This window comes from Bubalus kerabau, chromosome 10 (assembly GCF_029407905.1).
Source record: "Bubalus kerabau isolate K-KA32 ecotype Philippines breed swamp buffalo chromosome 10, PCC_UOA_SB_1v2, whole genome shotgun sequence".
NCBI classification, from domain to species: Eukaryota; Metazoa; Chordata; class Mammalia; order Artiodactyla; family Bovidae; genus Bubalus; species Bubalus kerabau.
In genome coordinates this window covers 93,111,565-93,132,637 of record NC_073633.1, presented here as the reverse complement: position 1 = coordinate 93,132,637, position 21,073 = coordinate 93,111,565, and the positions used below count along the sequence as shown (strand labels likewise).

Below are 21,073 nucleotides of genomic sequence, written 5' to 3'. Positions count from 1 at the left end.
TTATGGTTGCACACCCTCTCAGTAGGAATGTTTTTGAATTTGCATGCACCTCCGTTAATGTCTATTTATTTATCCACAAAGCATAAATTAATCCCATTATGGAACTAATTAGTTGCTATCTCAAGGCACCGAATGTGCCTAGGGCAAAGTTTACTGTGAATAATAGTGGATGTAAATCCACATTTCAAATACTGTTCTTGATAATTTTTCATACTTTTTTTTTTTCCTGGTCAGTTGCTTGTCAGATGTGATTAGAGCAACATTATTTTTGCCTCCTAATATGGTTGACAAAGAGCTTGTCCCAGGACCCAGAGAAGTTTCAGCTCTGCCATTTTTCATGTCATCCTGCGATTTTAAGCTTCAGTCTCTAATTGTGGTTTTTGTCAGAGTAATGCAGTTAAACCTGGATAATATTACCCATAAATTCACTTAACAAGGCAAAGATAAACTGAGTGGGACAACACCCAGAGAGCCAGGTGGACGCTGCCCCTGACTTGCTCCCTCACCCTTGCCCCTGAGTCACGGGGGCCCTGGGCGTGCAGGCTGAGGCAGAGAGAAGGCGTGAGACTCTTCATTGCACACTAGCAAAGCTTAATTTACTCTTTTTTCTTTGTTTGTTTAGACTTGAGAAGTGTGTAAATAATTGTAAAAGCTTTCAATACTTCTGCGCTTCATCCTGTGTGCCCCACGGCAAACGCTGGCTAAGCAGGGGTGCTAGGACATACGCAGGGCTCGCTCTCTCTCTCACCCATTCTCCTTCCTTGGAAGAACCACCTGGTATCAGTTCTCCATCTGATTGGAGAGCAAAACTTTGCAACCCGCCGCCAAGGCCCATCTGAGATAGCGGTCTCTCTCTTCCCTCCTGTATTTTGTTTCCTGCCCAAACAGAAACGATGGGCTAGAACTTGAGAGGAAAGCCCCTCCGTGGGAGGGAGAATGAAAAGTGTTTAAGCCTTTTTTATTTTTATTTTTTTAGAAAGTATCTGTGTCTCGCTTGATTTCATAACAAACTATTTCCCTGATTCGGAGGGGCTCAGGAACTGTTGAATAAATGAAGGGAGGAGGGAAGAAATGAATGATCGTTTTGGGGTGTCTGAGATGGTTGGAGGAAGGGGGCCAGTTGGGAAACGATTGGCTGGCAGGACTTGGGGACCTCAGAAGTCCTCGGGCACCTGCCTTTGAGAATTAAATGACATCTAACCTTGGTCAGCATTTGGAAGGACACTTTTTGTTCAAAAAAGAAAAACGTTACAGTACACTGTGATAAGACCATTTCCTTTCTCACAGCGTCTCCTTTAATGTCAGGTCTGAAATATGAAGTCATTAGGGGATATTAAAACAGTGCTGACAAACTAATTAACAAAAGACATTACGCCGGATGGGCTCAATTTATCCTTTTTAATGGTTCTTATAAATGGGTGCCGCCAATTAAAATTAATAAAGATTTACCAGCGATCGCCCGGTGTACATTGCTAAGAAGCGCCGCTGAAGGTCGGCTTAAAGTCAGCTTTGTTGGAGCTGCAAGTTTGGCTCTGGAGCGGCCAGTCCCGTGGAGTCTCCCTGCTTTTTTGTTTCTCCCTGGTTGTTCCTCCTCTGGCCTTTCTTCCTTTGGCTCCGAGCCTGTAAGTCCATCTCTAGCTCCAGCTGATCCAGCACTGCCCAAGATGCCCCAAAATTAAATACATAAAGGGAAGAATAATACGCTGTGCCCAGTCTTACGCTCGCTGGTCTGAGTTTTCACGATTTGCATTGTGGCATTTCCGCCGCCACTTTCGGAAAGTGCCTTCTAGGTTTGTTTAGCAGACCTTGTGTCTTGAAATCCAGCCAGGCTGGTTTGCCCTGAAACCTCCTGGGAGTCTTTGAATTCCCGGGAGGTGTGGGTGTGCCAATACCATAGGCGTGGACTTGGAGACAAGGCCAAGGGAACTGACCCCAAACTTGAGTTTGGTTTCTCTGGAAGCAGGTTTGGAAAGAGTGGGGGTGGTTGCTACTCAGAGAAACCCTATGGTTACTCTTTCTTCTTTTTTAAAATTTTCTTTTATCAAGGGTAGTTTCCTTTCGAGATGCACACGATGGCCCCTAATTGATCTCGCTGAAAGCAAGAGATACCTGCAATGTCCAGGGGACCTTGCCTCCCTTGTGAAGCCCCATCACCTCCTCTGACCACTTCTCCAGCCCCGGGCCTGAGCAGCTGCTCAGCTGGAGCTCTTTACTCCCAGATCCAAGCCTCTGTTATCTGGCAAGTGGACTGGACTTGGCTCCACTCAATGTTGGCCCTCCTCAGGAATGGGCTCCCTTTGCAACGATGGGTTCCCTTCCTAAGCGTTCAGTGATGGGGGCCAGATGAGCTCCTTGAGACCTTCAAAGAGACCTTCAAAGAGACCTTCCTTGGCTGGGAGGATAGGAGATGGGCAGGGCCAAGTCTGCACCCTTCCCTCCGGGTCTAGATGTAGGTGGGAGTAGCAAGGGCTGGGGACGAGAGAGAAGGGACGTCCAAAGATGTGGTAGCATCTTGGAGGTGACTGCCCCCGCACCCTGCAGAGCTGTCGCTGGCTGTCAGAGGAGGGGGTGACCTCAGCACCCTGTCAGTCAGGGGAGCCTGAGCTGGAGGCCTAGAGACTCGAAGGAAGTTCCTTAGGGCATAAGCTGATGGGTGGGAGTCACAGGAGCCCGAAACGGGGTTCCCTGAGCTGCTGGAATGTGACGTGACGGGTGCCAAACAGCCCCTTCTCCTTACTCTCCAGGCTGGTCTCCATCCTGCTTGGCTTGAAGTTCCCAGGCTTGGAGTCAGTGAAAGGGTGCCTGCTAGCTGCTAATCTCAGCTCCAGAAGACCCCAGTTAACGCTGCTTCCCTGGCTCACCTTCTGACATCCAGGAATGCAGGTAAGTTTATCAGATGGACCGGGTGGTACCTGGTGTTCTGAAGATCAGGACAGGTGCATCAACAGGGTACAGGTGAGGCAGGAGGGAGCCTGAAACAAACCAGGCTCGAGAGAGCAAAGGAGCTCATAACCATCTTTCTTTACTTCACACTTAAGCCAGTACCTGTTTTTTCCTTATGTGCCCTTGATACATAAGGGATTCTGTGCTTGGACTCCTCCAAGAGCGAGGTCAAGGATACCCTGGCAGGTGCTTGGATGCAGCTTCTTGAGTAAGATCTAGATTTCTGATGACTGTCCCAGCAAGACTGTGTCACCTCCTCCTACTGCCCGTGGCACTGTTGGGCTTTCTCTTGATGGGTCTCCTGAGAAAAGGCCACATTTAGGATCATTTCAGGGCAGGTACGGTGGGAAGAAAACCGCCTTAGAGTCAGCTAGACGAGGACTCCACCACCTCTGGCTGGGTGAGGTTGGAGGTAGGCTTGTAAATGCCCAGCACTTGATTATATGGTTCCCTTCTTTGTAGCTTTTTCCTGAGTTCCTGCCACTCCCATCTGTTGACAGAAGGATGGGTTAACAGCTGGTAAAGAATGCACCTGCAATGAGGGAGACCTGGGTTCAATCCCTGGGTTGGGAAGATCCCTCGGAGAAGGGAAAGGCGACTCCAGTATTCTGGCCTGGAAAACAACTATAGTCCATGGGGTCGCAAAGAGGTGGACACAACTGAGAGACTTTATAAAAAATAGTGCTTTAAAAAAAAAATAGTGCTTTAATATCTGGGACTGTGTGGTTGGAGGAAGAGACATGCTTGTCAAGTCAGCTATGTTTGTTAAAGAGTCCAAGGAAGACCCGAATCCTTTAGTCTCTCCAAAAAGGAAAGAACCAGGAAGACTTAGAAAATCAGAGGAATAATACTGCAGTGGGATCTGTTTTTTCTGGGTCATCTGAGTCAAAAAAGCCGGAGCTAGATAGGCTCTTGAAAGCAAGGGTTGAACGCAAGAATGAGGAGCGACAACCCCGCGGAAAGGGTGAGGCGGGTCCATTCTCACCTTGGAGGGTCAGTGGGTGGAGAGGGCTCTGCTACCTTCTCTGTTGCCCCCTCCGCACTTTCCACCCAACTGTCAGCTCCACAGGGAAAAGAGGAGAAAGGGCAAGAGAGGGACCCCACAGCAGAGCCCCTCTGAAGGCCGTGGGGAAACCGTCATGGACGATGAATTCACGGGGAGATGTGACCTCCAGAGAGCCTGACTCCCTGGGAGGCATTAGCCACGCTCCTAATCGTGCGTTTTATTGTTTCTAGCGTCGCACAGCCAGTCACCATGTGACAGTACATTAGAGGCGACAGAGCGAGTTAGGATAAATAGACTCTGTCCCCTCACAGAGCCTCCTCTCTCGGAAACCCTGACGCACATGCCTTCTGAAGGCCAGAGGGGTGAAGAGTCCACGAAACAGCCTTGAAGAGAAGATTCCCAGAGAGTTTCCAGGAATGCCTTCAGCCAAGTCAGTCTTAAACAGCAAGATATGAATAGGAGTTGAAAATTCGAATGCTCCAGTTATAATTTAGTAACAAATTATAACTGGATTATAACAAATTATAACCGGATTATTTACCGGTTGAGCCATCGGGGAAGCCTGGAACAAATGTGAAGAACCAACTTAATTTTAGCTGTAACCCCTCCCTACTCCCAAATTATGGCAAAGGCGATTTTAGGGTTTAATGTGACAGCGCCCTCTGCTGGGAAAGGCGGTGGAGAGTAGTTAAAAGGCCACTGGACTTGGAGCCCTAAGCGAAGTGCAGTGAAAAGTTGTTCAGTCATGTCTGACTCTTTGCGACCCCGTGGACTATATAGTCCCCTGGAATTCTGCAGGCCAGTACACTGGAGTGGATAGCCATTCTCTTCTTCAGGAGATCTTCCCAACCCAGGGATCGAACCCAGGTCTCCTATGTTGCAGGCATATTCTTTACCAGCTGAGTCACAGGGGAAGCCCTTGGAGCCCAAAAATGCTCTTGAAATCTGTGGCTCTTTGCTTGTTGCCAGGGTGACCTTGAATAAGTGACTTAACTTCTCTGCATTCTGATTGCCTCGACTATCTGTCAATTGGGAATTATAACCCCCAACCTTACAAGAGTCACAAACTGTTGTGGGACTCAGATAAGACCATGTACCTGAAAGTGCTGTGTTTATAAATGCGAGAGGTAATTAGATCCCCCCTAAGGATTTCATGGGCTTCCCAGGTGGCCCTAGTGGTAAAGAACCCACCTGCTAATGCAGGAGGCATAAGAGACCTGGGTTCAATCCCTAGGTTGGAAAGATCCTCTGGAAGAGGGCATGGCAACTCAGTCCAATATTCTTGCCTGGAGAATCCCATGGACAGAGGAACCTGGTGGGCTACAGTTCCTTGGAGTGCAGAGAGTCAGACACGACTGAAGTGATTTAGCACACAGGGGCAGATTTCAGATCAGGTAGGAAGTGGGGCCTGGAGGTTGTGTCCCTAACAGAGACATTAACTAGTATTTATTATACTTGAGTAGTTAACACTCTTGTGGGTTGGACACTTATATCCTCTTTTAATAAAAGAGAAAAATCAAGGTTCAGTAAAAGTTTGTCCTATGTGGTCATACAACCAGGGACTACCAGCACTTAGACTTGAACACATGTATTCTATTAATAACCCTATAGCTCACACCATTTCTATTATATCAAGCTGCCTTTGATCTGTGTTCCAGAATTCTCTGGCCAGGACTCCAGGGCTCAGTGATTCTTCCTAAGAACCACGGTAAGGACACAGTGGCAATGGACAAAGTTAGACCCCAGTTTCTGTTATCCATCCACAGTTTTGTGGCCTTATATGGGGGAGACAGTCATTCACTTGGTCCATCTTTGTTGACTTGGATGGATCCATCCATCCATCCATCCATCCATGTGCCTATCCATCCTTCCAGGAGACTTAAGGGTGATAAAAAAAGGACAGAATTTAGAGTCAGAAGAAGTGGGTTCCAATTTCTAAGGCAGAATTTCTTTCACTTGCTAATCTATATTTAATGAACTCTCTGTGACTGATGCACATGTGGGTTTGGGAACTGCTGCTCTACAGGGTTTGATCCCTGGGTCGGGAAGATCCTCTGGAGAAGGAAATGGCAACCCTCTCCAGTTTTCTTGCCTGGGAAATACCATGGACAGAGGAACCTGGTGGGCTACAGTCCATGGGGTCGCAAAGAGTTGGACACAACTGAGTATACACACACACAAACTGCATTATCTTAACTTCCAGTACGTTCCAAGCTGCTCAAAGAGTAAAAAAATCAAACGTTACTCTGGTTTAGGGTAGGGGACTACCCTGTGGACTCTGTCTTGGACGGCAGGTTATCTCTGACTTCCTGTGAAGTGGGGGTGCTCTGGTATACCCTCCTTTTTCATCCCTGTTCCCCCAGTCATTTCTTTTCCCCTCAGCAAAGGGACAGTCTTCTCTGATTTATGACTCAGAGTTGCTCCTGCTCTGGGTTGCTCTTCTCTCCCTCCTTACACTGTAAGCGGGCACATTCTGGAATCCTAATGGAGGAGGAGGAGCCTTGGAAATACAAACCTGGCTCTTCTGACAGTAGAGTGTACGCTCTTTCTGCCACACAAAGCTTCCTTGCGTACCATTGGAGCTTAATAACCAGTCAGTTACTGAATGTTTCTCCTAAGGTATTCTTGGCCAAAAGATTTGCCTCGGACAAGCTCCTCATGGTCATTGGGAAACCAGACCTCTGTAATGGGCATTATAATAATTCTTATTGGTTATAACAGTAACTACTGCATCCAGCAAAATTTATTGAGCACGTAAGCGCCAGGTGCTCTCTTAGATCGTTTACATACATGATCTCAAAAACAGTCTGGGAAAGTCTGTGTTGTTATTTTCATTGTACAAATGGAAGAAACTGAGGCTCAGAGAAAGTGAGCTGACTTGTTCAAGGTCACAGCTAGGAAGTGGCAGAATTAGGATTTAAAGCCGTATCTGTTAGTCTCAGAAGCCCATATTCTTTGCAATATTCCCTCTTTATGACTTAATAAATGTTAATCTGGCAGATCTCCCAGGAATGGTGTGAACAGCTTGACTTCCGCTCACATTGAGGCTGCCTGGTCTTAGTAGTCCACATGGGACCCTGAGAAACAGTGGCCAGGACCACGTCCAAGGAGTAGCCGCTATGGACGCAGCCGCCATCGTTTCAGTGGGACTGAGCTCCATCCTCACGAGAGAAGGGAGACGGATTGGAGTCCTCTTGGCCCATAGAGCATTGCAGTTACTTGAAAAAATGCACGCAGTGAAAGGAAATGGAATGTTACGTTTATCTAGCACCTCATGGCTCAGTGGCAAAGAATCGCCTACCAGTGCAGGAGACTCAGGAGATGTGGGTTTGGTCCCTGGGTTGTGAAGATCCCCTTAAGAAGGAAATGGCAACCCACTCCAGTATTCTTGCCTAGAGAATCCCGTGAACAGAGGACTCTGTGGGCCTGGTTGCCATAGGGCTGCTAAGAGTCAGACACAACTGAGTGACTGAAATGCACACCACACAATATGTTACAAATCACTTCAATATTCAGTATATGCTCCAATAATCCTCACAGGAGATGGAGAGGGGTGTTATAATTGTTTCTAGTTCTTTAGATGAAGATGCTGAAGCTCAGATATGATAAGTAAATTTTCCAAGGTGATGCAGCTAGTAAGTGGCTGAATGGGATGCCGCTGGCATGCAAATCCAGTTGTTCAGACCTCAACCCCACCACTTTATCTATTAGAGCCAAGCTTCTCAAAAATTTCAACTGTGAATGAATCACCTGGGCATCTTGTTAAAAGTGTAGGTTCTGGGACCTCCCCAGTGGTACAGTGGATAAGAACGTGCCTGCCGATGCAGGGGGTATAGGTTTGATCCCTGGTCTGGGAAGATTCCACATGTGGTGGAGCAACTAAGCCCAAGCACCACAATTACTGAAGCCTGTGCTCTAGAGCCCGGGAACCACAACTACTGAAGCCCATGTGTCTAGAGCCGGGGCTCCGCAACAAGAGAAGCCGCTACAATGAGAATCCTGTGCACTGCATCAAAGAGTAGCCGCCGGTCGCTGCAACTAGAGAAAACTTGCACAGCAGTGAGAACCCAGCGCAGCCAAAAAAAAAAAAAAAAAAAAAGCAGATTCTGATTCAGTAGATTTGGAGTGGGGTCTGAAATTTTGCATTTCTAGTGATCTTTCAGATGATGCCCATGCTGCTGGGAATGGGGTCTCCATGGCCTCGGGACACGGTGGGTTGTGGAGGAGACCACCACATGGTCTTCACGTAGCCTTGGGGACGTGAGAGCGTCACTCTATACATGGCCAGCTGGGCAGGTCCACGTCTTTGGGAGCTACAGACCCTAGAACTTGGGCTTGAGGATTTTCATCTGAGGCTGGTGGACCAGCAGGAAGCATGAAACCTTGGCCCTGGGGCATTTCTTGTGCTGAATGGCCCCTGCCCACATGTGGAGGCTCAGTGCTCTATTTCTGCCAAGAGGCTGTGATGTCTTCCTAGTGCCAGGGCTGGTGGGCGAGAGACGGGTAGAGGTGGGGCCTGGGCAGCCCTGCCTAGCACAGCCACCTCGATGACCTCAGGAAACGGGGCGGTAGGGAATCTGGTGGGGCAGGAGCTAAAGCAAATATTTATAATTTGGGAATCCAGAATCTCAAGGTGAAATGCATTTTAACGATGTATTTTATTTACCTTAATATGTAAAAATACTATTCAACTTAAAATTATTAATGAGATCATTTCCTGTTTTTCATCCTAAGTCTTTGAAAGTCAGTATGCATTTTATACGTCGTATTTTGCATGCTGTATCACTCAGTCGTGTCCTCCTCTTTGCAACCCTGTGGACTGTAGTCTGCCAGGCTCCTCAGTCCATGGGAGTTTTTTTCTGGACAAGGATACTGGATTGGGTTGCCCTTTCCTCCTCCAGGTGATCTTCATATACTTTGGTGTACCTCAATCCCAACTAGCCACGTTTCAAGGGCTCCGTGTCCATGTGGGGCTTGTGCCCACCATCTTGGATGATGCAGCTCTAGAACATTCATGGATAAGCTTTAGGCAGGTTGTGAATCCCTTGAAATTGGTTGCACATGTTTGTTTCTGCATGCTGCTGCTGCTAAGTTGCTTCAGTCGTGTCCGACTCTGTGCGACCCCAGAGATGGCAGCCTACCAGGCTCCCCCGTCCCTGGGATTCTCCAGGCAAGAACACTGGAGTGGTTTGCCATTTCCTTCTCCAATGCATGAAAGTGGAAAGTGAAAGTGAAGTCGCTCAGTCCTGCCCGACTCTTAGTGACCCCATGGACTGCAGCCCACCAGGCTCCTCCATCCATAGGATTTTCCAGGCAAGAGCACTGGAGTGGGGTGCCATTGCCTTCTCCGTTGTTTCTACATACACTGTGTATTTTTTATGAGGGGGTGTGTAGCTTCATCAGATTTTCAGGAGCATTAGTGACCACCACAGGATGAAGATCCACCAATCCAATAGAAAAACGTAAAAATTTCTCAATCTTGTGATATCCGAAACTTGGCATTGCAGTGCTGGGTGGGGTGCCCTGCCTGCCCTGCTCATGGACTTCCAACACCCCTGGCTGCCTCTGATTTTGGATCGTTTACCCCAGTGTATGTGGGTCAGAAAATGTGGTTGCCAGATGGATGGGAGTGTCAACTCAGGGCTTGCTGGAAAGCAAGGAAAACCGTCATGGGAGAGAGGGGACATTTCTTGCTGTTTGCACACCAATATTGGTTCCAGGATTTTTGGTTTAGGATGAACTTCCAAATCACCAAGAAAATGGAAATACTGTTATAGATTCTCCAGCTCACAAGACAGACGTAAAGAAAGTAGAGTAGCTGGCTGAGAACCGTATGTGGGTGTGTTTCAAAGATCACCCTCCAACTCTCTCTCAGATCCCTTTCTTTCAAACAAACATCAGCTTTTGAATCACATGAGATGATTTGAAAATACAGGGACTTCTGGGTGGCCTTGACCCTTTTCTGATTTATTCCTGGAGCAAATCCAATCAGAGGATTCATCCTCTGTACTATCCTTAGCCTGCTGACAATGGATGGGCTTTATAACATGTAAGCTATCTACACAGCCCTGAGACTTTTTCTAGGGAGATCATTATAAGATTTAATCAAATCGTCAAAGAGGTCCCTGACCCTCCATAAGGTTCAAACCACTGTTCCATACTCTCCAAACAGTGAAGATTAGAGCTGAGAATCTGGGTCTCCCTCTGGTCCTGGGATGCCTCATGACATTCTCTCTGGTTTACCCCCATGGAGAGCCAGGTCGAGAAGCCATCTGCCCATCACTGCAGTTCATAGAGAGACCATAAGGGGGCTTCTGTGTCTTCAGAACCCAGGCTGGACTCAAGTGAATGGCCTGAAAGGTCCTCTCCAAACCCTTTAGCTCAGTGTCCTGGGCCATTGTCTTGTGTGACAGCTAACTCAGGATGTAGTTCTTTTGTTTTTAGTTTATTTGATTGAAGTATGGCTGATTTCAGTTCAGTTCAGTCGCTCAGTCGTGTCCAACTCTTTGCGACCCCATGGACTGCAGCACGCCAGGCCTCCCTGTCCATCACCAACTCCTGGAGTTTACTCAAACTCATGTCCATTGAGTCAGTGATGCCATCCAACCATCTCATCCTCAGTGATTCAGCCATGCATACCTTGTGCATTCTTTCTCATATTCCTTTCCATTATGAATTATCATGGGATATTGAATATAGTTCCCTGTACTATATAGTAGGACTTTGCCGCCAGGCCCCTCTACTCATGGGGATTCTTCAGGCAAGAATACTGAAGTGGGTTGCCATGCCCTCCTCCAGGGGATCTTCCCAATCCAGGGATCAACCTAGGTCTCCCACATTGCAGGCCAATTCTTTACCAGCTGAGCTACCAGGGAAGCCCCATTATTTATCCATCCTATATATAATAGCTTGCATCTGTTAATCCGAAACTCCCAATTTTTCCCTCTCCTGCTTCCCCTTTGGCAACCATAAATCTGTTTTCTATGTCTGAGTCTGTTTTGGTTTCACAGATAAGTTCATTTGTGTCACATTTTGGTTTCCATATATAAGTGATTTGTGTTTCTTTCTTCACTTAGTATGATAATCTCTAGGTCCATCATGTTGCTGCAAATGGCATTATTTCATTCTTTTTTATGGTAGAGTAGTATATTGTTGAATATATGTACTGTATCATGATGCAGTTCAGGATTCTGTGACCCACTGTCTCCACTGCTTTCAGCTGGCAAGGGATCATTGGTACCAGGTGAGCCTCCAGCCCAAGCAAAAGTGTGAGCTTACTGGGGTTTTTATTTCAGTCCTTCATTCTGGATGTAGAAGATATAAGAGTTAGATGGGGACGTTGATTTCATCTGGGCCCATCCATTCATGTGACAGATGAAGAAACTGAGGATGGAGTGATAAACTGACTTAAGAACACACAGGCTGTAAGCCGAGCAACGAGGATGAGAACACAGCTCTTCCCTGGATCGATACCTCCTTCTCTCTCTTTCAGTGCCCACAGCCTAATGTGGTTAGTGTCCTCAGATGACTCAAGGTGTTCTAATTTCAGCTCAGCCATGTGCTAGTGGTGAGACCCTTGACAAACCACTTTAACTCTGAGCCTGTCTTCTCAGTCTGTAAAGTGGGGATAATCAGATCTACATCCTGGGTTTATTGTAAGGACTAGATTTTGAACTGTTGTGTTGGAGAAGACTCTTGAGAATCCCTTGGACTGCAAGGAGATCCAACCAGTCCATCCTAAAGGAGATCAGTCCTGAATATTCATTGGAAGGACTGATGCTAAAGCTGAAACTTCAATACTTTGGTTACCTGATGTGAAGAACCAACTCATTGGAAAAAACTCTGATGCAGGGAAAGGTTGAAGGCAGGAGGAGAAGGGTACGACAGAGGATGAGATGGTTGGATGGGATCACTGACTCGATGGACATGAGTTTGAGTAAACTCCAGGAGTTTGTGATGGACAGGGAAGCCTGGCGTGCTGCAATTCATGGGGTTGCAAAGAGTCAGACATGACTGAGCAACTGAACTGAACTGAGATTAGATAATGTGTTAAACATTTGGCACAGGGTCCAATTCACAAGTGCTGAGTAAGTTGTTGTTACTGGGGTTTCCCTTCTTCCTTCCCCCAAATCCCTAAGGCATCAGTCCTCCTGGCCCATCAAAAATCCCTGTCCTGGGTTCTATTCAGGCAGGAGTGAGGTGACTGACTAGCTGATTAGCACTGAGGGTCGATGGACTTACTTGTGCTGTATCTTTCACTAGGGTGTGAGTTCAAGGAGGACAACAGTCAGCTTTACTCACCACTGTCTCTTCCCAGAGACCAGCTCAACTCTGTGTCCTCTATATTGACAAAAGCAGAAGCTGGGGGTGGGGAGGCATGCTGATTAACGTAAGCAAGTTGAGCTTCATGAATTCATTCATGCATTCAACAGATACTCACTGAGGGCCGGCTCTGTGTCAGGAGCTGTTCTAGGTACTGAAGATGCAGCAGAGGAAAAAAACAAGAATAGTAGTAATAATAATAAAACCCCTGGCTATTGTAGGGCTTACATCTTAGCTGGGGGAGACAGGTAGATATAAACAGAACAAATGCCCATCTCTGATGCTGGTGCTTGGGGGCAGGGGGAGCCATGTGGGCAGCAGGAGCCCTCCCTTTGACATTTCCTTCTGACTCCACGAGCTTTGGCCACTGATGGTCAGTGGTCTCTCCGAACGGCTGTTTCTCAGCACCCTGCTTGCCCCACCGGGACTCTGAAGACATCCTCTTATAGAGAAACAGCCTAGCTCTCCCTCCTTTCCCCTCCCCTCTCCTCTCATCTCCTCTTCTTTTCTCTTTCTCTCTCTCTGTCTTTTCCCCTGCCTGATTAAAATTGTTGTTTGTAATCTTGCTTGGGAAATCTCTGGTGGAGTGAGGGGAAACCGAAGCAAAGTGAACAGAGCCTAACTTCTCTTAGGATCCCTCATAAAGTGAGAGAAGAGAAGACTTTTAGGTTTCAAATATTTCTTTCCCGATAGGCATTTCAGAGTTTGTAACGTGTTCCGTATGTTTGAAGCTGCCACAAATGGCATCCAGAAACAGGGGCTCTGGTTTTGTGCTTCTGGAAACTGAGCTGGGAAATGTGAAGGGATGTGTATGGGAGAGGATGCGTGTGTGCACGTTCGGTCCCTCAGGCTGTCCGACTCTTTGCGACCCCGTGGACGGTAGCCTGCCAGCCTCCTCTGTCCATGGGATTCTCCAGGCAAGAATACTGGGGTGGGTTGCCATGCCCTTCTCCAGGGGATCTTTCCAACCTAGGGATCGAACCTACATCTCTTATGTCTCCGGCATTGGCAGGTGGGTTCTTTACCACTAGCGCCTCCTGGGAAGCCCATGGGAGTGGGTGCTCAATGTTAGAACTGAGACCAAGAAGGTTCACTGAGCCCGGTTCACTGAGAAGGCACTTTCTGGTTGTCAGAGCAGTCCAGTAGTGGAGTGGGCTTTCTGGGCAGGGGGAGTGGACATGCTCCCCAACACTGGAACAGTTCAGATGTGGCTAAATGGATACTTGGGGGGAATGTTAGAAAGGGAAGTCAAGCTTCTAAAGGAAGAATGAACTAAATGAACTTCAAGGTCTCTTCTAAACCTGAGAGTCCATGGCTTCTAAAGCATCCCGGAAAACAAGAATATGCTTCTTAAACTGAACACAATATACTTGAAATTTTATGTGCCAAATAATGGAGCATGAAAATATAGTAAAAAATGGACAGAAACAGTATCAGCAGGAAACTTTACCACATCTTTCATTCTGTAAAAGTAAGTAAGAAAAAAGCCATAACTGAAGAAATCTAGATAAATTCCTAAAGGCAGAAAATAAGGTAGAGTGCATTTTCTGTCCACAATGTAATAAACCCAGAAATAAATAAGAAAATAGGGAATTCCCTGGTGGTCCAGTGGTTAGGTCTCTGTGCTTTCCCGCCACTGCCAAAGGTGTGAGTCAGGAAACTAAGATCCCATAAGCCATGCTGTATGGCCAAAAAAAGAGAAGAGAAAGAAAAATAAACAGTAGTGAAAATTTTTTTGTGTGTTCATTCTGGTCACAACTGCTCCTCCCCCATCCCCCAAAACTGTGTCTTCCGGCTTTGGACTTCCAACAACCATTTATTACAGTTTCACCCCACCTCACATGAATCAATTGATTCATGATTGGACACCAGATGGGCCAGGGTTTCCAGGAACTTGGAGTTGAGGCACAGGGAGAGGCATATTATCTCCCAGGTGGCTGGAGCTGTAATAAACAAGCCTGAGAACTGGCCATGACCATGAGGGGTCACGCAAATTTAAGACACAAGAAATAAGTTGGCAAAAAAAAGACAGTGAAATAGATGCATAAGAAAGAGTAGAGATTAGACACGGAGAAAGGCTCCTGATGACTTCCCAGTCACTGAGGTGTGTCTGTTAAAAATTTCACCTGTGTTCTTGCCCTTGGAGTACACAAAGCCTTATATCCTTATCAACAATTCTCCTCTTTTACTTAAGTCAGCTGAAGGTTTTCCCTTGCAGTAGGATACTTTTAACTCACAGGAGGGCTTCCCTGATAGCTCAGTTGGTGAAGACCTGGGTTCGGTCCCTGGGTTCAAACTATTTGAAAAACTTAAAACTCTTAGCAACTCTTAGGTCAATAGTAAAGTCAAAACTGAATTTTTATAACATTTAGAAAATTATTTCAATGAAAAATGTACAAACTGTAGGTGAAGAATACAGTTAAAGCTGAACTAAGAAGAAAACTCATAGCCTTAAAAAACTTGGAGTTGGGGCTACAGAACCAGATGGCCTATTGAAAAATCCTTTTCCTACCACTCAGTAGCTGCATAATCTTGTGAAAATTAATCATTTTGTGCCTCAATTTTCACACCTGAAAATGGATGTAATACTGCTACTTATGTCATAGGGCCTTGTGACAATAAAATTAATACAAATAATATTCTTAAAACAGTGCCTAGCATATAATATTATTAATGCTAACCATTTATTAAAGTAATAATAATATGTAATAAAACATGAATAGTGAAGCCATTTTTTATTAAGGCATAGGCATCAGTCCTGAATATTCATTGGAAGGACTGATGCTGAAGCTGAAACATGAATACTCTGGCCACCTGATGTGAAGAACTGACTCATTGGAAAAGACCTTGATGCTGGGAAAGATGGAAAGCAGAAGGAGAAGGGGATGACAGAGGATGAGATGATTGGATGGCATCACCGACCTGATGGACATGAGTTTGAGTAAGCTCCGGGAGTTGGTGATGGACAGGGAAGGCTGGTGTGCTGCAGTCCATGGCGTTGCAAAGAGTCGGACATGATTGAGTCACTGAACTGAACTGAGGCGGCACTGGTCAGCCTCAAGGACATTTTAGGGTGCCCAGGCCACCCTGTAGAGTAAGGCAGTCCAACAAGGCTGGCTTGTCCTCTCTTCACAGAGCTGTTCCTGGCTTGAGCCAAGGGCAGGAAAAGAACTGGGCTGCCACTGAGCTTCTCAGTGCAAGCATTAGAAAGGAACACAGGGGCCACGGTGGTGCGGTGACCCCCTCCTCACTTGACGGAGGGGTCACGAGATGGGAGAAAGATTTCCGTGGCTCCCAGTGGTTCATGATGTTACAGGTCACAGAAGGGACCACTGGGCCTGAAGATAACTCCCTGCCCCCTCTTACCGCTGATATTCTGAATTCCACGATCAGAGGCAGATGGCTTTTCTCTGCTGAATCCTGGGTTAACCACGCTCCTCACCTAAGGCTGCCAGTTACCTTCTTATCTTTGCAGATGGAAGACAGAGTGACCATCAATGCTATGCATTTCTTTTTTAAATGCATTTAAAATTTTCATTTATTCGTGGCTGTACTGGGTCTTCGTTGCTGCATGGACGTTTCTCCAGTTGCGGTGGGCAGGGGGACGACTCTCTATTTGCGGTGCACAGACTCTTCATTGCGGTGGCTTCTCTTGTTGCACCACATGGGCTCTGGGGTAGGAAGGCTTCAGTAGTTGCAGCTCTCAGGCTCTGGAGCACAGGCTCAGTAGTTGTGGTACACGGGCTTAGTTGCTCCGCGGCATGTGGGATCTTCCTGGATCAGAGATCGAACCTGTGTCTCCTGCATTGGCAGGCGGATTCTTTACCACTGAGCCACCAGAGAAGCCCCTAGAATATGCATTTGTAAGGGCAGCCATGTGGTCTGGTGGGTTGGGGTGCGGGGCCCTAGTGAGGGATGGAGTCCCAGGCCGTGGCCATCTCATCATGGAGAGAATCTGTTATTTATCTGATAAAAACAGGATGCAGGAATGAGCACCATTAATCCTGCTTAATCCTGCCTGGGTTGCTTGAAGTTCTGCCCGGGTCCTTGTGTTTTAGCCCACTGACTTGGCTTCGGAGGAGATGTGGCCCCACTCTGTGGGGCTTCCTCCTCCCCCAGGAACCAGATGTGCTGTGCTCTGCAGAGTGTGTGAATCTAGGCACACTCAAGACAGCACTGCCGTGCTCCTGGGTCTCAGGGCAGCCACCTGATTGCCTGCCACCCTATACTTTGGTTCTATCAGTTCAGTTCAGTTCAGTCACTCAGTTGTGTCTGACTCTTTGCCACCCCATGGACTGCAGCACGCCAGGCTTCCCTGTCCATCACCAACTCCCGGAGCTTGCTCAAACTCATGTCCATTGAGTCGGTGATGCCACCTAACCATCTCATCCTCTGTCATCCCCTTCTCCTCCTGGTTCTATATTTGGGCTATATTTTGGTTCTAAAGACCACTGATCTGTAATACATTAATAACAGGCAAATTCATTATCTATTGCTCCTCTACTGAGTGCCAGATGCTAGGGATACAGCATCAAGCAAGGCAAAGTCCCTACTTTCACGGAGTTCACATTTCTGTTCTGACAAAAACAAGAGAACAAGCACAGATGACATTTCCGGAAGTAATCAATCAGTGCTTTAAAAAACAGAAAGCAGGCTGGGAGGCACAGGAAGTGATAGAGAAGAAGGGACAAGTCTAGGTAAGATGGGACAGTTGTTCAGAAACCTGAGAGATCCGAGGAGCTATGCAAAGAGCTTTGGGAGTGTGTTCTGTCTGAGGGGACTGCCCATCAAGTCCCGGGGAACTGACTTTGCACAATAGTAAGAAAAAAGTGAGCCCAAAAAGTGAGGCAGAGAGGCAGGAGAGGGGGGTCTGACCCTGATGGACAGATCCAACAGAACTGGGCTTTCAGTACAGTGGGGAATGGGAGGTAACTGCTTCGTTTAGTTTTGCCATACTCAGGCCCATGATGGATTTAATCCAACGACATCCTGGGATGAGCCCTGGATGGTGAATCGAGAACCTGAGAGTCTGGCTCAGCTCAGCTACTTGTTCGATGTGTGACTATAGGCAAGTCCTTTAACTTCTCTATGGCTTAATTCCTCAACTGTAATATTAGGGAAGTAGTGCATGCTTAGTCTCTAAGTCATGTCCAACTCTTTGTGACCCCCCATAGACTGTAGCCCACCAGGCTCCTCTGTCCATGGGATTCCCCAGGCAAGAATACTAGAGTGGGTAGCCATGACCTTCTCCAGGGGATCTTCCTGAGCAAGGGACTGAACCTGCATTGCAGGTGGATTCTTTACTGTCTGAGTCACCAGGCAAGCCCATGCAAATGTAGGGTCCTCTTCAGTTTCAAGAACTTACAACCAGGCACTGTTTTTCAGATGCAGGAAACTAGGCTGTTATTTGAGAAAGAAGAAGAGGGAAAGAGGAAGAAGCAGAGTCCCTTCCAGACTCTCACCTCCTTGCCTCTAGAGACACCCAGCAGAAAGGGAGCCATCCTGCCCCACAGGAGGGACTGCGCTGGAAAGAGATGGAGGCATGTTTCGTTCCTGATCACAGTGCCACACAGCAGTGCCAAGTCATTTGGAAAATGAATGGGATCTGAAATTCCAGTCATCATGAGAGCATCCAGGGAGAAATGAAGGAAACAGGGAAAGAGCCAACCAGGAGAAGCAGACACGCTCACGGAGGACTGCCTTAGAACTCTGTGTCCTTGAGGGCTTGGCATACTTTTACCCAACGATGAAAAAGTGGAGAGAAGCAAACATAAAGCTGGGCAAAGCCCCTGAGAGTGAGACCGAAGCTGTAGGCAAGGCTCAGCCAGTGGGCGCAGCAAAGAGACACGGCTGTTGGCAAAGCCTCCTGACGGTGGGGCAGTTCTGGGTCAGAGTCCTCTTCCCTCTCTTCTCATGAGACTGAAAGTCCGTTTTTCTGCTCGTGAAGGGAGGCACAGAAACGTTCCACTGCGGGTTACAGTGCAGGCAAGAGTCATTCTTTGGAGTCAAAACCACTTGAGTTAGAATCCTAGCTCATCTAGATGTATGACCTTGGACAAGTGACTTAAGCCTTCTATTAAAAAAAAAAAAGGTGGGTAGGGATGGGGTATGTGCAGGGGTTGTGTTAACGTTGAATGGGGACTCTCCACATGAGTCTGAACCAACTCCTCAGTAAAACAAGAGTCCCCATAGGGAGACCACAGATCACCTTTATTGCTGATAAAGGCCAGGTAACATGCAGCTTGTATCTGCAAGGCCAGAGGATTTCCAGACACTGAGTCCCAGAACCGACAGATTTATCTGGCCACCGGCATCCCTGGATCCATTAGCCCCAGTTAAACTCAAAGGATGGGAGAGCCAAGGGGTGGGCCCCCCAGAAAGGGCAGAGAGGCTGGCGGGAGGGTGCTCTTTGGCACATACCCAGTTTCTCCTTCTGTGAAACTTCTATCTTCTGTGAAGATGAGCGGCTCCCTAAAGGAGTGAGGGGTTGGAGAAAGCCTGAGTGTTTGAGTGGGTGGCATTGGCTCCATGGGGAAGGGAACTCAGAAGCAGGAATAATCTCAACAGGTAAAATTAGAAAATCTGTATGATGCGCTTAGCACAGGGACTGGTATCTGGTAAGTGCGCAGTAAATAGCAGCTTTCAACAATATCTTCAGCCTGACTTGGTTCACTGGTTATTTCATGCAAATATTTATTGAGCATATGTTATGTGAAGAGCTTTGTGCAGCCACTAGGGAAGATGTAAGTCAGCGTTGAGCCCCAACTCTTCACCACTCCCACTGTTCTCCTGCTATAACCACTGTTTCCAACTCTTTTGTTGTTGTTTTACAGTCGCTAAGTCAAGTCTGACTCTTTGCGATCCCATGGATTGCAGCACGCCAGGCTTCCCTGTCCTCCACTATCTCCTGGAGTTTGCTCAAATTCATGTCCATTGAGTCGGTGATGCCATCCAACCATTTCATCCTCTGGCCCCTCCTTCTCTTTTGCCTTCTATCTTTCCCAGCATCAGGGTCTTTTCCAATGAGGCAACTCTTCACATCAGACTCCTACCTGATAGTTATTAATTGGATACCAGGAGCTCACGTCAGTTCTTTATATGCACGCTCTCATTTAATCCTCAAATCTCGGCTCTGAAGTGGTTATTGTTACAGCTACTTGGCAGTTATGTGAGACAAACAGTAACAAGTGCTATACTCTCGGACACACAGAGGGAAAGCTCAGGGCAAGACTAAAGCCCATGATGGTTAAATAGCAACATACGTCAATGCAAGATGCCAGCTGTGTCCCTCGGCAACCACCTTCCATGGCCCGTCACACAGGCAACGAGGACCAAGAGGTCCCCGGGGGTGGCGTTGGAGTGGTGTGGCCTTGCCATCAGCAGGAGGGAAATGCTGGTGAGGTGGCAGGTATGTACTTCTTTACGACACTTTCCAAGCCATTTGGATGTGACTTTGGATGTGGCTTCCCCTTAAGCGGCATCAACTCGGGAGAAATAGAATTGCCCCAGGGAGGGAATGAAAGCAAAGTAGGCTTAAATTCAGGGGGCAAAGGACCAGCTTCACAGCCAGCCATTCCTTAGTGCAGTTTGTGCTGGCCTTTTGGAACTCACATGAACTGGTGGGTTTGGGATCGCATCGTTGCTTGGGGTCCCTTTGGCCAGAGCTTTGTCTCCTTTTTTGACGGCAGGGTCACTCACCCTCCTTCTGGGGTTCCCTCTGCCAGTCTCTAGCACTGCCGCCTTCAGGAGGGACTGTTGGGCCAACACAGTCAGTCTTGAATGTGGGGGGCACGGGACATCTCCCCAGGAACAGCCCTCGCAGCTGCCCGGGGCCTCGTTTTGTCCCACAAGGGCCTGCTCTTCTCACTGGTTGTGGGGCGGATGGGGGGGGTGGGGGAGTGCTCAGTCCTCAAGCAGAAATTAGTCCCAAAGCAGTGCTCATCTTGTCTGGGAAAGAGTTATTTTCAGCGTGTGGGGTTTAATGGGCCACCCTCCCCACCCGATTTTTCATAATGTTGCTAACGAGCCAGAGCAAAAAACTAACATAATTCACAGGACAGAATTATTAGAGTGAGCGGGACCCACGCAGGAAGACAGGCACCTGCTCACGGAGGGAGCTTTCGGCGGAAAAAAATAGGCAAACCAACAAGGGCACAGAGGAATGGAACTCACATGTAATCATTTGGTGTGTGTCCTAGACTGGGTTTCCCGAGGAGCAAGGAGAGACAAGGATTTAGCTGGGAGGTGATTTCGGGAAGCCCGAGGGTGGAGCGGCGGGTGGAGGGGGACAGAGGGGAAGGGAAGGCTTCACTGCTGCAGGGAACTGGAGGTTTGTCCTGGAGAATCTGGAACCAGGGTAGAGCTGGAGCCTCAGTGCTCCCTCTGAGGAGCGAGGTACCTGGGGTATTTAAACAACAGCTCCCGCCAGTCCTTGGGCTGAAGATGTGCTATGGCTCAAGTTTGCCTTGTCATGGAACGGTAGAGTGTGCTTTCACTGCCAGAGATGTTCTCCTAAATAGAGATGCAGATGCTGGCTGATTCATTGGAAAAGACCCTGATGCTGGGAAAGATTGAAGGTGGGAGGAGAAGGGGATGACAGGGGATGAGATGGTTGGATGGTATATCCAACTCGATGGACATAAGTTTGAGCAAGCTCCGGGAGTTGGTGATGGACAGGGAGGTCTGGCATGCTGCAGTCTATGGGGTCGCAAAGATCAGACATGACTGAGCGACTGAGCTGAACTGAACTGGTGCTGGCAGGTGGAGGTGAGGCCAGCCAGCTCAGAAATGGTACAGAGCCCC

The 21,073-nt window shown here is 47.7% G+C and overlaps 1 long non-coding RNA gene across 1 annotated transcript; it reads left to right on the top strand.

The window, feature by feature from the left end:
• Positions 1–2,745: 2,745 nt before the first annotated feature.
• LOC129620675 (uncharacterized) lies at positions 2,746–7,990 on the top strand. Its single transcript, XR_008698655.1, has 3 exons — positions 2,746–2,883; positions 5,608–5,657; positions 6,950–7,990. It is a non-coding gene; the product is annotated as an uncharacterized LOC129620675 (long non-coding RNA).
• The last annotated feature ends 13,083 nt before the right edge of the window (positions 7,991–21,073 follow it).